General features: G+C 29.5%; 1 long non-coding RNA gene across 1 annotated transcript; it reads left to right on the forward strand.

Annotated features, from left to right (window-relative positions):
* Positions 1-277: 277 nt before the first annotated feature.
* LOC136084006 (uncharacterized) lies at positions 278-1,818 on the forward strand. Its single transcript, XR_010640279.1, has 3 exons — positions 278-1,271; positions 1,341-1,409; positions 1,730-1,818. It is a non-coding gene; the product is annotated as an uncharacterized LOC136084006 (long non-coding RNA).
* The last annotated feature ends 12,986 nt before the right edge of the window (positions 1,819-14,804 follow it).

Here is a 14,804-nt window from a genome sequence, read left to right on the forward strand (position 1 = left end):
TCATGTTATGGCTTTGTTGATCTTGTAGAAACTTTGTTGAGTAATGGAGCAAAGTTTGTCTTATTAGGTTGGTTTTCAACAGATCCCCTTGAAAAAGCTTTTTCTAAGCTTTGACAGGGATCTGGAGGTACTTACTTTATAAACGCTAAATCTGTATTTGAAAAAATTAATATTCAACTTACTAAATTGATATTACAACTTGACATTCCTGTTGATGGTATCGATGGTCATACTTGTGACATATGTTTTAGAGATATTTCTACTGATGCGGAAGAACTTCTGGATAATATACATGATCTTGAAAGCTCAGTTAATAAATCTACATTAGTGGCTATAGTTTACATAGCTGGCTATGTGCAAAAAAGTAAAATAAAAATTTATAATGATTCTACCAATTGTTATTATAAATATGGAAGTTATCTGTATTGCCTAAACAGAGGCGGACTTGAAATTCCTTCTGATGCTCTTTTCTAATGGTCAATATTTTGCTTCTTTTTATTTCAAGGTGCTACTGACCCTTTATACAGAACATTTTGTGTTACTCAGTTTTAGTTCATTACTGCTAAATATTAATTTAAAATCACAAAAAAACAATGCAGAGTATATTCTAATATTCTGCTAAAGAATTACTCACTAATTACCACTCCCAAAATACTAAAGCTATCATAAATTATGTGAAAATTAGTTTTGTAATTAATTATGCTATTTACTAGTTATGTTTTTTATTTTCTCATTAGCCTATATGTCTTTCAATATGTTTGGATTTGTATATATTTACCCTGTTGAGATATATTGATAAAACTTTTTTTTGCTTGAATCAACTTTTGTTGGTGTTTTTTATTGTTGGTGATTTTTATTGTTACCATTTTTAGCAAAAAAAAAATTAAAAATACAGTTATCTTTCTAATATATAGATATATACTTTGTTATGGTTCTGCTTGTTATTGATACTATTTAATATTACATAAATATTCTTAATGAAATTTGAAATACGAAAAATATGATTATCTTTTAACAACTTTTTGGTTTTCTTTTTATATTTCCGTCTTTACTAGAGATTGTTATTAGAAAACATAGACTGCCATTACACCCTACCTAATATAAAAATATATCAATATAAGTAAAAGTGAAAGTTTAATCGGCCTTCAGTTTTTACGGCATTTTGTGCGATGTCAAGGCCTGTTATTATAGAAGGCCGGGTGTGTGACGAAAAAGTAAAGATACTTTTGCATCCAGTGGCTATTGCACCCAACGTCTACATCATTGAAAAAGTAGGTTTTTACATTTTTGTTTTTGTTTTTTTGTTTAACTACTTATCCTAATTGATCACTTTTTTTCAGGATTCTCCTCATGGGTTCAAGCACATTACGCATAATATGTGTTCAATTACCCATAATACGTTAGTCATTGTAAGTAATAAATTAGGAAATAATTATTTGTGAAATATTGTAGTCATTAATGACTTCAACCTGGCTAATAATTAAAATTGCTCGACTAATAAGGTTCCTTATTAAAATTGCTCTCTTTCTCTCTCTCTCTCTCTCTCTCTCTATCTCTCTCTCTCTCTCTCTCTCTCTCTCTCTCTCTCTCTCTGCCTCTCTGTCTCTCTCTCTCTCTCTCTCTCTCTCTCTCTCTCTCTATATATATATATATATATATATATATATATATATATATATATATATATATATATATATATATATATATTTGTATTTATTTATTTTTTTAGAAAATGTTTGAAGAAAGTTAGAAGATACTAAAAACCTTGGTATTATGCAAGCCGAGCCGATTTAATTAATTCAATCGCCAAAAAACGGCGTGTAAATCGCAAAAGAAAAAATAATATTTTTAATATTCATTTTGGATGTATTGATTAATAGCATTTATTTTAAAATAAATTCATTTTGCAACACGTTTTTTACTTTTTATAAAATTTCGTCTTAATAATTTATGGTAAATCCCACATAGGTTATAGGTGAAAAACATCACATGTCAAAGATCAAAAATGCTACACATTTTGAATACCAAATGGGATAAAGTAGCAAATACCAGATTAAGTTAAGCCTCTCTGAAAGTTTCGATGATTAATTTTAAATTACTATTTAAGTAATTTTTAAATTAAAAGAATTTTAAAAATTATCATAGAAGCATTCGGACTTTCATTTGTCTAGTATTGACTACTTTTATACCATTTGGATTAAAATATGTGGCATTTAAGATCTATAACATGTAGTATTTTCCACCTATATCCCATGTAGGATTTACCACATAAAACCCATGTGGGATTTACCATATGAAACCCACATGGGACAAAATAATAATCCCCATATGGGTTACATATGGTAAAAACCCACGCGTATCCCATATGGGATTTGCCATATGGAATCCATGTGGGATTTACCATATGAAACCCACATGGGACAAAATAATAATCCCCACATGGGTTACATATGGAAAAAATCCACGCGTATCCCATGTGCGCTTTTTCACTGGGATGATTCTTTTGATATAAATGCTTGATTATATTACAGCCAATGTTGCTGACCGAATGAGTGGTTTCGACATTTCGCGCTCAGGTAGTGCAATCCAAACAAAAAATTTTTTTTGGAAATTTTTCTTTTCCGCAAAACAAACATTATCTGGACATTTGTCTTTGTCGTCCGTGTAATATCCGGCGTTTCCAGGCATTTCATCGCGGGCGAAACTAAAGTATTCTTTGTCGTCTTAAATTAAAACACTCTGTTTTTTATAGAGGTGATTTACGAGTTTTCGGCTTCTTTTTTATGCCCTTAGACGCTGTCCATCATTGTATTTGGGTGTTTCTTCACGTTTACGGTACTTAATGTTTATTTTGGCCAATTGTGTACAAATTGTCTTTTGATCGACGTTGAATTTATGTGCGAGTTTTCTTTGACTTACACCTTTTCGATTGTTGGTCAACCTGCGAAGTTTTGATTTTTTTCTCGAGTCCACGATGATGTGCGTCCATAATTTTTTATAAACACTTTCCTGTAAGGTGTCGATTGATATAATTATATGCTGTTTTGCGACAGGCTCCTTCTTTAATATAATGGTTAGCAACTTCAGCTTTGGTAGCTTTTGGATTTTTTACAAAATAATTTTTGACATTATATTGAAGAACTGCTCTTTCTTTGCCGTTTAACATTTTTTATGAGTAATTTTTTTTAATAAAACTAGAATATTTAAAAATAGAAATTAAATTCGAATGCTAAAATATAATATTATGGATTTCAAGCAAAACTAAGTTATCTTTTGTGTAACTAATTTCTCCTCACCCGTTATATATGGTATGTATCCTGGTATAGTAGTAAAAATTAAAAGTACCAATTAAAAAGTTACATAAACAATAAAATTTTAAAACCACTAATAAAAAAACAAAAACAAAAAAAATAAAAAATATTTTACGAAAACAAAATAAAAGATTATATTGAAAAGTATAACAAAAAATCAATTTTTTAGTATGCGCTATCTAGTTTCGGTAAAGCAGCTTTAATAATCCCTTAAATGGGCTACAAATAGAGACTAAGCTCTTTAATTAATTTGATAAAGATTTGATAAATTTAATAGCTTTATTATAATTAAATTGGTTTTGAGTTTTATTTGAAAAAGATTTTTTTTTTTTAAGCTTTTAAATTTATGAAGTATAACCAAGCAAAACGTAATTGTAACTCTATTTAAAATATGGATTTTTTTAACGTTAAGTTACATCTAAGATTCCACTATTTAAGCTTAAAAAAAAACATTAATATTGTTTGTTTTTTACTAACTTATAACACAAAATAATAGTTCCAATATTTTTTATTAAATAAAAATAAGTTTTAATATGCGAAGTTGCAATTAGTTCATTATTTGCACTTAACAATCAGCCTCTTAAGCTACCGGAAATTATGATGACCGTATTTCCCAGTAGCTTTTTCCGCGAGAATCCTAAAAGCTAAGGTAGGATTTAGGATATATTTCTATCAGATGTAAATATTTTTCAAAATAAATATTTTTTCAAGATAAATTTTTGCTTGTGGCTGCATATTTTTTAAGGCTTAAACTTTTTTATTTAGTTATTTTTTTTTATCTATTATTATTAAAACTTTTATAAAAGTTTCTAAATTCATTTATCCATTATTTAGTTATTATTATTATTCAATAAAGTAGGAACTCTTTTAATTATAATTTTATTATAATTATTATATAATTGTTTTAATAAAACGAAATTTACACACTTTTTTTATTTTTGTATGAAGATCAAATTTTCTTTGACTGATTAATATACATTTTGGATCAGGTTTTATTTATGAAGTCATTTTTATCAGATAAGTTTTTCGTTAATTAATATATATATTAATTAACTCTATACCGTTTTGTCTGAGCAGAGCATGGACTCTCAGTGAAAGCGTATCAAGCTCAACGTCGAACTATTGAAATAACAAGTGCAATTACATCACTTGATTGATGTTTTAAAAGGTTATGCTGGTAAAGGATGTGTCTCGGTTCTTCAGTAAACCTGTGTGCAACTTAAATTTTAAACATTTAAATAATTTTTTAGCTATTTATTCTCCCACAAAAAACTCAATTCTTAGCAATTACTTTAGCGTGTTTTGTATATTTTTAAACTTTTTAAAATGTGAAATGGAAAAGATACCAACCACCTGGCTCTTGACATACTGTATAATGTTCTTTTTTGATTATAGCAGAATATAGTTTAGTGGAACTTTCAAGTATTAAATGATCTTTTGCATTATCAATTCTGCTGTCAAAAAAAAAACACGATCAATAATGCTAGTCCTGCATTGAGTGTCAAACTCTACGAAAAGAGGCTGCATATCTTTTCTGAGCTTGCTTGACTTTGTCGTGACCAATAACTAACTTGGTATCGTCTTCTTTAATTATTCCTGCATCCATACAAGCTGCCGTTATTACAGTCGTTTCCCTTAAGCCAGTACCATGCCGTATTCTTGCGAAAGCTATGTTAGAAAAACTTTTATAGTTCCTTTGTCCTCTTAAACTTTCCTGAACTTCATTTTGTCAACAGATTTGATTGAGCTTTGTATTGCTGTTTGTTATGCAACATTCGTTACTTAGTAGTTTCGTAATAAATGTTTTGCTAAATTCAAATTCAAACTTTTCTTCTGACTTCTTTTTATTTGTCCTTTAGACGCTTTTTTTTAACTATAGATAAAATAATTGAATATTCATTAAAATATGTAAAATACCTAAAGTCAAAGTAGTTTTAATAATGTATTTTTTATCTGTTATGTCTTAACATAGGTAAAATACAAATGGTCGTATGTCAAATTTATTTGAATATAGTTATATATAATATAATATAATATAGTTATATTTTGTTAGTCGAAGCAAGAAGATATTTGTAACATAACTAAAATTAATATTATGAAGGAGTTTAATTAACTTTGATTTGTTAACTAATAATTAATTAAAAACATAACTATTTAAAAAAATCTTACTTCAATCTTTTTTCTCCAATTTTATGTAGCTTTTTGTTTTCTTTTAAGTCTGCCAAATCGATTTGATGTAGTCCCTGTTTCAGCTAAAAACTCTTTTTTTGGAATCTTTTTTCTTTTTTCACGTGCAATTCTCTTTACAAGTCATAATTTGGCAATTACCATTTAGTATATCAAACAATTTGTCAAGCTTAGTCTGAAATTTCTTTATCCTTTAAGCTTCCTTTTACCCTAGCAACCAGGTTTGCTGCATTCCAATCATCCACCAATCTCGCAGTAATTTTATATTACTGTTGTTCGATATGTGTTACAGGATATAGAAATAAAGCAATTGCATGGATTCATTTACCAATCAACTTTGAGTAAATATCGTTCATTAAGTATTTTATCAGATAAATTTTATTGTTTTTATTGTTTTTATTGTTTTTTCTTATTCGTTTTTATGGTTTCTTGCTATACCATATCAAAGAAGATCTTTTAGCGTTGGTAACTCCAATACAAGAAGATCTGTTCCATAATCTATATACTCAGAAAGCTTTGATCCACTCTTTTTTCTAATTCTTGATGAAAAACTTATTTTAAATATAATAAGAAATAATTACATATTTATATTATATCTATAAAAACAACGAGTTCTATATAATTTAATAATTAAGTATGTTTAATATTAAAAAACCAAAGAATTTCTTTGTAATTTAATTAGTTTTTCCTTAACATATTTTGAATAAGTTAATAATTTTATTAAAACTTTACTTAAATAATATGTTAAAATCTTTCCACAACAGGTATTTTTAAGTCCCAGGATCTCGGGAATAAGTAAGTGTAATGCGGAAATCCCGGGATTAAAAATATAGCATGGGATTACTAACCCTACTTTTGCGTAAATGTTTTTTTTTAATATTTTTTTTTTTAACATAAAAAAATAACATAAAAACTGTTAGTTTGACAATTTATAAGTTGAAAACTTTTTATAATTTTGATATCACATATCACACATTCAAATGAATTCAAAATTCAAATGAATTGGTGTAAACATTTGCGTTTGAAAATGCGTGGACGCAAAGCAGCATCTGTGGTTATGTTCAAAGCTAATTACGAAAAACTTGCCATAAACATGTAATTTTAAAACACACTTCCCGGACGCTTAACATTTTTTTATTTTATCTTTTAATTTTAGTTTTAAATTAGGTGTGCACAGTTTTCTTTATACCGGGTTTTTGTTAAAACTTAGAAAAAAATTAGGACACACCCTTCTCCACAGCACCTTTCTGTATTATACAATTTTTTCTTTATTAACTTTTGGATCATAATTTTTTTCAGATCATCCGCAGGACATGACACAAATTTACGCAATAAATTTCTGCCGGTGTTTTGATGTTTTTAGAATTTTTAGCTTTTTCAAAAATCCTTAACTTTGTTATAGTGTATAATATCTTTACATATGTCGTGAATATTCTAACTATAAAATTTAAAAAGTGTTTTACTTTGTATTTGAAAAAAATTGAAAGAAGTAAAAAAAAAAAAAAAAGGGGTACGGTTCGAACCAACGCTTTTTCGTCCAGAAGCTCTGCAAACAAACCACTCGGCCACGCTAGCTCAGCGTAGTTAAGGTAAGATCCGAAGAAAAATATTACGTTTAGGCTCTTTCGTTTTCCAAAAAATCCGTATTGTGTTTTATGCATTCTGATTGGTTTATTTTTGTAAAAAATCATGTTTTATTTTCTTTACAAATATTTGCTGATGTTATTATCAACGAATTTCAAGTTTTAGCTTAATACAATGGGGCAAAAGTTATATAAAAGCTGAAACGTTTCTTTTAAGTAATTTATTCAAACGACTATAAAGAGATTATGGAAATAATTTGTTATGCGCGAAAACTTATGTAAAAACATTTTCACTGTTTACGTAGAGATAAAATATGAGGATTTTAGCCATTTATTGAATATTTTAATGCTGTAAACAAGGAGACTTTTTATTTTCGAATAAAAGAGACATTTTTGGAATGTAAATACTTAACACATTTGCTTCAACTGTTGATACTTTGGTTGAAAAAAGATTTAAAAAATATAAAAAGATTTAAAGATATAAAAAATAATAAATTATATAAGAAAAGCTTAAGTTTTATTTTTAAAAAAATGTGTTATATATAAGATGTGGGCGGTTCTGCTCGGTGGTTGATTGTATTCGTCAATTTTCGTTTGATTTAGTGAGCATAGGTTTGCCACGGTTTGTAGATTTGGGGTCCTAATATCAATGAAATACTCTATGAAAATCCTTTTAAGGGGTGATAGTGCATGTCTATGGCATGCACTATCCCAAAGAATCCCAAAGCAAACTTCTCAGAGTTCTGAAAAGCGCTGCACAAAGTGCTTGTCAATTATTGGCCGAGGACTTCTTTACAACTGCACCATTGGAACTCGCCATGAAAACCTGAGAAGAATGGATAATCCCGTAGGTGCAGAGTAAGTGGCTGCAGCAGTCTTAGCATCCAAAAGCGCATCTCCAAATGGCACTATTAGACTCAGTCAGCCTTGTGGAAAACTTTTGCCATTGAGGAGAGGTAATTACTTCTATTGTCTAGTTAGTTATCATAGTATCATTATGCTAAATTAAAGGCACTCAAAATGTTGATTCACAAAAATTTAATTTATGACCTGTAATAATTAATTATGAGAAAAAGAAACAAGACTGCTTTTATATTAATTAAAATGCTTATTGCAACTGCTTTTATTGAAAATTCATCTCTTAATTAATTACCCTGCTTCAATTTTTTTCATCAACCTAATTTTACTTTAAATCATTCTCATTGCAAGAATAAATATTTTTTTTCCTAATGGATGCTATTTTATTGTTTTTAAAGGTCCGTCATCGGCTCAGCAGCTATTCAAAGAACCACTCACAACAGAAAATATGGTTCAAATTCAGCAAAATACAGGACTTTCAAACAATGGCATGCAAAAACTAGGTTCGGCACTAAATCAAATCAGCCCAATTAGATTGGTCTAGCCGGCCAGAAACTAAATGATCAGTTCATGGTCAGCAACATCAGATTGACAGAGAATGGTTAAACTTGTCAAGTTGTGCACTGCCAGAGCCTCAGCAATCTCAGTGATGTTTTCAGAGCATCACGAAAACTATCAGAATCTTCCATTTTAAAACTCGGGGTTGATGGTGGTGGATCGTTTCTGAAAGTGAGCTTCACTTATATTGTGTTGGAAGAAGATGAGACTCCTACACACAGTACAGAAGACAATCAAGCTGATGGCACCAGCATCAACCAAAAAAATGAGTGTTAAGCAGATGCTGATAGCACTGTCACAAAACACTCCTGAGAGTAACCAGAATATGAAGGCCATTTTCGACCTCATTCAAGTCAAAGAAAAATGCCAAACAGGTTCTTTGGTTGTCTCTTGTGACCTAAAGCTGGCCAACATTCTTTGTGGCATTTAGTCTCACAGTAGCAAACACCCTTGTTGTTGGTGTGATGCTGCATCTCCAGGTCTTGAAAATTGTGGACAACTTTAGACTTTTGGTCAGATCAGAAGACAGCATTCTGAATACATCCAGGCAGGAGGAGATTCAAGAAAGTCGAAGGAATTCATGTACCTTTGATTGAATTTCAAGATGACAAGTTTGTCCTTGAAACTATTCCACCAATGGAGCGCCACTTATTACTTGGAGTTGTGAACCACATCTTCAAAAATCTTTGCGACCTGTGGCCAAGGGCCAAGGAATGGCCTCCATCACTTCATATCCTTATCCAGCCTTACCATGGGGGGCATTTCAATGGGAACGATTGCATGAAGCGTCTAAGAGGTCTGGATAAGCTTCAACAGCTTTCAGAAAAAGAAGGTTTCAGTCCAGCTCTTGGCTTCATTCAAACACTCACACTATTCAAGACAGTGGTCACTTCGTGCTTTGGAAAAAGCCTGGACTCTGACTATGAATCCAAGATTGAACAGTTCAAACTTAGCTACACCAACCTTCCTATTTCTGTGACTCCCAAAGTGCATGCAGTGTTTTTCGACGTGCCACAGTTCATCAAGATGAAACAAATTGGACTCGGCCTCTTTAGTGAGTAGGCAACAGAAGCTTTACATTCCAACTTCAAATCTCACTGAGAGAGATTTAAGAGAGATCCATTGCACCAAAATTATGCCAGTCACCTTTTAAAATGTGTCATTGACTACAACAGCAAGAGAATTTAACTTTTTTTAGAAAAGAAAATTTTCTTCAGAACATCCCTTTTCTCTGTAATTCATTAATGTAAATCCAAGGTTGTAACAGAACTTGAAAACAAACTCACTTAAAAAATAAATTAATTAAAGAATATTGGTTTGAATTTTACAGGCTAATATGTTGTGTTTTGTAAAAAAAAATGCAAAAATTTTTTTTTTTAAACAAACTTTTTGGGCTACTCATAGCCTAAATGTATGGGTATTTCGTAGTAAAACATTCAAAGCTAAATAAGTCTGTTGGATTTTAATCCAGGATTTTCAAATCACTCATTTTGTGTTCCATATGACGTGCATTATCATCCTTTAAAAGGGTATTTCATTGATATTAGGACCCCAAATCTACAAACCGTGTTGCCCAGAAACTGATATTCCTGAAAACCTTTATTAAACAAGTTTTCGATAATTCGTGCTGATGAGGAATGGCAGTAAAACATTTTATTGATGGTAATTGTCGAGTTGGGCGTTTTCTTTTAACATTGAGGCTCGATGGTTGTACCGTTTGGAATTGTTGAGGCTGATTCAGGGTTTGCTCTAGCTGGGACGGGGGGTGAAATTTCATCAACAATATATGTTGTGATTTTTGATCTTGAGTCATTACCAATAGCCTCTGCAACCTTCTTGATGTTGAGAAAGAATGATCTTTGGTGAGCAGCTGATTCTTGTGTGTTTATTGGCTTAACGTTGTGTGTTTATTGGCTTAACGCATTTAAGGCGTCAAAGAATGACGAAACGAAATGGCGAGTCGAGCAGATTTAACTTTGCGAGTTCATCATTTCAGTCTTTTCTTACAAACACCTCTTTGTACTCAGGTGTGATCCCAGTAAACACACTAACGTCTATTAAACGTCAAATTAACGTTTGGACAAAACGTCCAGATTTGGTCGACTATCCCTTTAGAATGAAATCCAGATTAACGTTCAGAACAAACGTTCATAAAACATTTATACTCAAACGTATTTTAAACGTCTATTACAGGATTATTATACGTATATAAAGCTTTTATATTTTGTCTAATTTACGTTTAAATCTAGTCTAATTAATGTATATAAAGCGTTTATATTTAGTCTAAGTAAACGTTTATTAAACTTTTAGATCTTGTCTAATAGTTTTTTTGATTTTGTTGTGCCATGTATTATAAGACGAAGTTATATTCACATAATTACACTGTTTATAACTTAGCTAATAGACATTGCATTGCAATGTTACTGGTTTTCAGAAGTAGAGGGGGATTTATCCGCCAACACATTTGCCTCCTGTTTGGTTGATTATTTGAAGGAACATTGTCAATCTCCTTGCCGCCCCATTATAGTATACACAGATGGTTGCACAAATCAAAATCATAACCAATTTGTATCAAATGCCCTTCTTCACTTTGCCGTCCAAAATATATCAATGTAACTCAGAAATACCTAGTAAAAGGACATACGCAAATGGAGGGAGACTCAGTACGTGCGAGGATTGAAAAACAAATCAAGGAAAAGGCTGTGTACCTACCATTTGAGCATGTAAAATATACCAAGGAGGCCCGGCAAACTCTCTTCCCTTATGATACTGCATACTTGAAATATGACTTTTTCAAGGATTCCTCTAATTTAAGCTATTACGACTCAGTTCGTCCAAGAAAAAAGAAGGGTGACCCATGTGTTGTTGATGTTCGTTGTTTCCAGTACCTACCCACAGGAACAATTCAATACAAATTATCTTTTGATGGAAGTTTTGTGGATTTGCCTTGAAGACCAATCAAAGTTAAAAAAGATAAGTGAAAAAAAAATTGCCCATATTTCAAAGTAAAAACTTATTTTAATCAAATCAACATTTTAAATAAACAAACAAAAGAATTTAATAATTTAACGTTTTTTCATTTTTTTTATTTCTGTGGTTTTTTTGAAAAACATCACGTTTTTTGGCTCTCCTGAAAAGTTGTGCTTTTTTAGATACGTGGTGTTGGAGTTTAGCCATCGATATATTTATGGAAAACAAATGAAAAGTTACGCTATTATAACTTTTATAAAAACTCAATTTTTTTAAGCTATGTTTTGATTTTTTAAACATAATGATTAAATCACGACATAAAACATAAGCTGTAACATAAGAGTTTGTTTACATAAAAATGCTTTCAGTCTACAAGTAAATATTTTGAGTAATATAAAATAAATATTTCCAAACAATTACTAGATAACTGTTATACTAGGTAACTTTTATTATATTGTGTATACCAATATGACTAAACTAGCCATATTGGTACACTTAGCCACATATATGTACACATCACAAACTCAATATAAATTACAAAATAAAAAATTTAGTGGTATCCATTAAAATAAAAACATTTAAAATTTTATTCACTTCTTAATTTTTCATTAACAAGCAATGACAGATCACAGCCACCTTTTGACAACGGTAAATTGTCATTAATACCCCTAACTACACGTTGTAAAAAATGTTAAACATGTCTGCACTCTGGCGCATATTCAATATCGATAACGAAGTATAGTTTCAGTAAACGGTCTACTGCACTCGACATGCCATTTCTAATAGAAATAACATTGTCTTCTATAAAAATAAAAGACTGAATCAAGTTGCCTTGAGCCCCTAGTGTAATAACAAATTGATGCATGAAAGAAGTATGTCTATTTGCATCAATTATAGTCTCCATAGCTGTAGTAAAAAACAAGAATAATTAAGATACAATATAGAAGCGAAATTATTATTGATCTAGTTTATAGCACATACCATTTAGCTAGAAATATTAAACTTAAGAACAAAAAACTTACAGGAAAGATTTGAATTAAGTGAGCTGCAACTTCAGCTGTAGACGGTCGATCCTTATTTTTAGGCGGCACTTGAAGAAAGTACGGAAACAAGTGAAATGCAATTTCCATATTTCGATCTTTGATTTTTTAAAAACATTTAAAAATTCAAACATATTTCAGAATAAAAAAAATACTTTTATATAGTTAGTGAAAGTTATAAAATATAAAAAAAGTAATTAAAGAAGACGATGTGGCATACCATTTGAAGATATTAGTTGGCTGTCAAGCTCTAAAAGTAGTTGCTTTGCCATTGGATTCGTCTTTCTACGAGCCCAAGTAATAACATGAGGAGCCATATCCTCCCATTGCATAAGCAAATCTTGAGCATTTTCAAATGTTGCTGTAAACTCTCTCTGAAACTAATATAATGATAATTAAGAGTCCTTAAATGTTTCTCAAACAAAAAATCAATTTTACTCTAGTAATACTCCAATAGCAGTAATCCAAAACATTAGGATATACATTACAAATGTAAAAAACAAAACTACTTACATCAAATCCTAAATCTTTAAATGGGGGAAATTTCCGAATAAACTCATGAAAAGGCGGTTTTGATGACATAATCCAGTTTCTTTGTGATACTCTAGTTTTTTCAAGAATAAATTGTTTTCGATCATACTGAATGTTATCAAATGACAATTCCACTTATAATGTTTCATTCTTCATTTGAAAAAGGAACTAAAAAAAAAAAAAAATAGTTAAGCATTATTTGTTGTATATATTAGCATGACTTACAGTTTTATTAGGCATGAGGTGTTATTTTTTTTTTTTGCCATTCACTTTAACTTCCTTATAAGCACAATAGTAATTTTCCTAAATATTCCAATAATGCAATTTAAACAGCAATTCATTCCAATAATTCAGTTTAAACAAGGATAATGCAGTTTAAACAGCAAAAAAACTAATTACATTTAGATAACAAAGTTAAATAACTTACATATCCTAGAGGTCCACCAGAGTGCAGTTTACGAAAAGCGTTAATGATTGACATAGCAAGATTTGTTTTTGTTGCTCTTGATGGATACCTTAAATAAATGCATAATAAAATAATAATAACCATAATATCTAAAAAATGTTATAGATTTAAGTTAAACAGATAGATTTTTAACCTGGTTACTTACCATGATTCACCAACTTAACATTTATTAATTCTGTTTATTTTTGTATATAATCTTATTATAAAAAAGTGTTTAAAAAAACTTACTATGTATAAAATATTCAGAAATAAAAGGATATTCAGAACAAACTGTAAATTTACATGTAATGACTTACAAGTTTCCAACTTTATTGACCATAATGTTAACAAGCATATGAAACATTTCAAACTTGTACTTTAGTAACATTCCAGTTGTGTCATATTCATCAATGACAAGTTTACCTGTCATCAATGCTCATCAAGCAATTTACGAACATTCTAAAAAAGAAAAAACTTTTTGAAAATATTTTCAGAAACTAAAACTAGTCCTTATAGTTTTAAAAAACAGTTAAATATTGAATTAAAAAATTACAAATTTGATATTGTCTATACGAAGTAGTGGACACAGAGTATGAAAAACATCACGTGAATATGTTGAATCTGAAAAGGGATTGGAATTTGATATATAACTAGTCTGATTAAGTGAAACATGATTATTTGCAATAGTGAAATCAGTTTGTGAATAATCTGTCTGCACATAATCTGTGGATTGTTCCTAAAACATAACAAATAATTCAAGTTATTTAAACTTTCATATTGCTATACTTTCAAAATCTCTCTCTCTTTATATATATATATATATATATATATATATATATATATATATATATATATATATATATATATATATATATATATATATATCTTTATATATATATATATATATATATATATATATATATATATATATATATATATATATATACATATATATATATATATATATATATATATATATATATATATATATATATATTTATATATATATATATATATATATATATATATATATATATATATATATATATATATATATATAGCCCTAAGAATTAAGGTTGGCATGACGACATAACTCCCAAACCAAAAGTCTCCCAAGGCAGCCATTATTTATCAACCTAGTTTCTTTCTTTTATGGTGAAACCTTTGTAAAAATACGTTTTTGCCTATTTAAAACAGTTTAAGGTCTGGATTTTATTTCCGACTAATCTTATTTTTCTAATCTGAAGGCTGTATATATGTAGGTATGTAACTATATCTATAATAAACAGATTGTTTTTGCCATAGAACTTATCAGAAAATG

The sequence above is a fragment of the Hydra vulgaris genome, chromosome 08, assembly GCF_038396675.1.
Source record: "Hydra vulgaris chromosome 08, alternate assembly HydraT2T_AEP".
NCBI lineage: Eukaryota > Metazoa > Cnidaria > Hydrozoa > Anthoathecata > Hydridae > Hydra > Hydra vulgaris.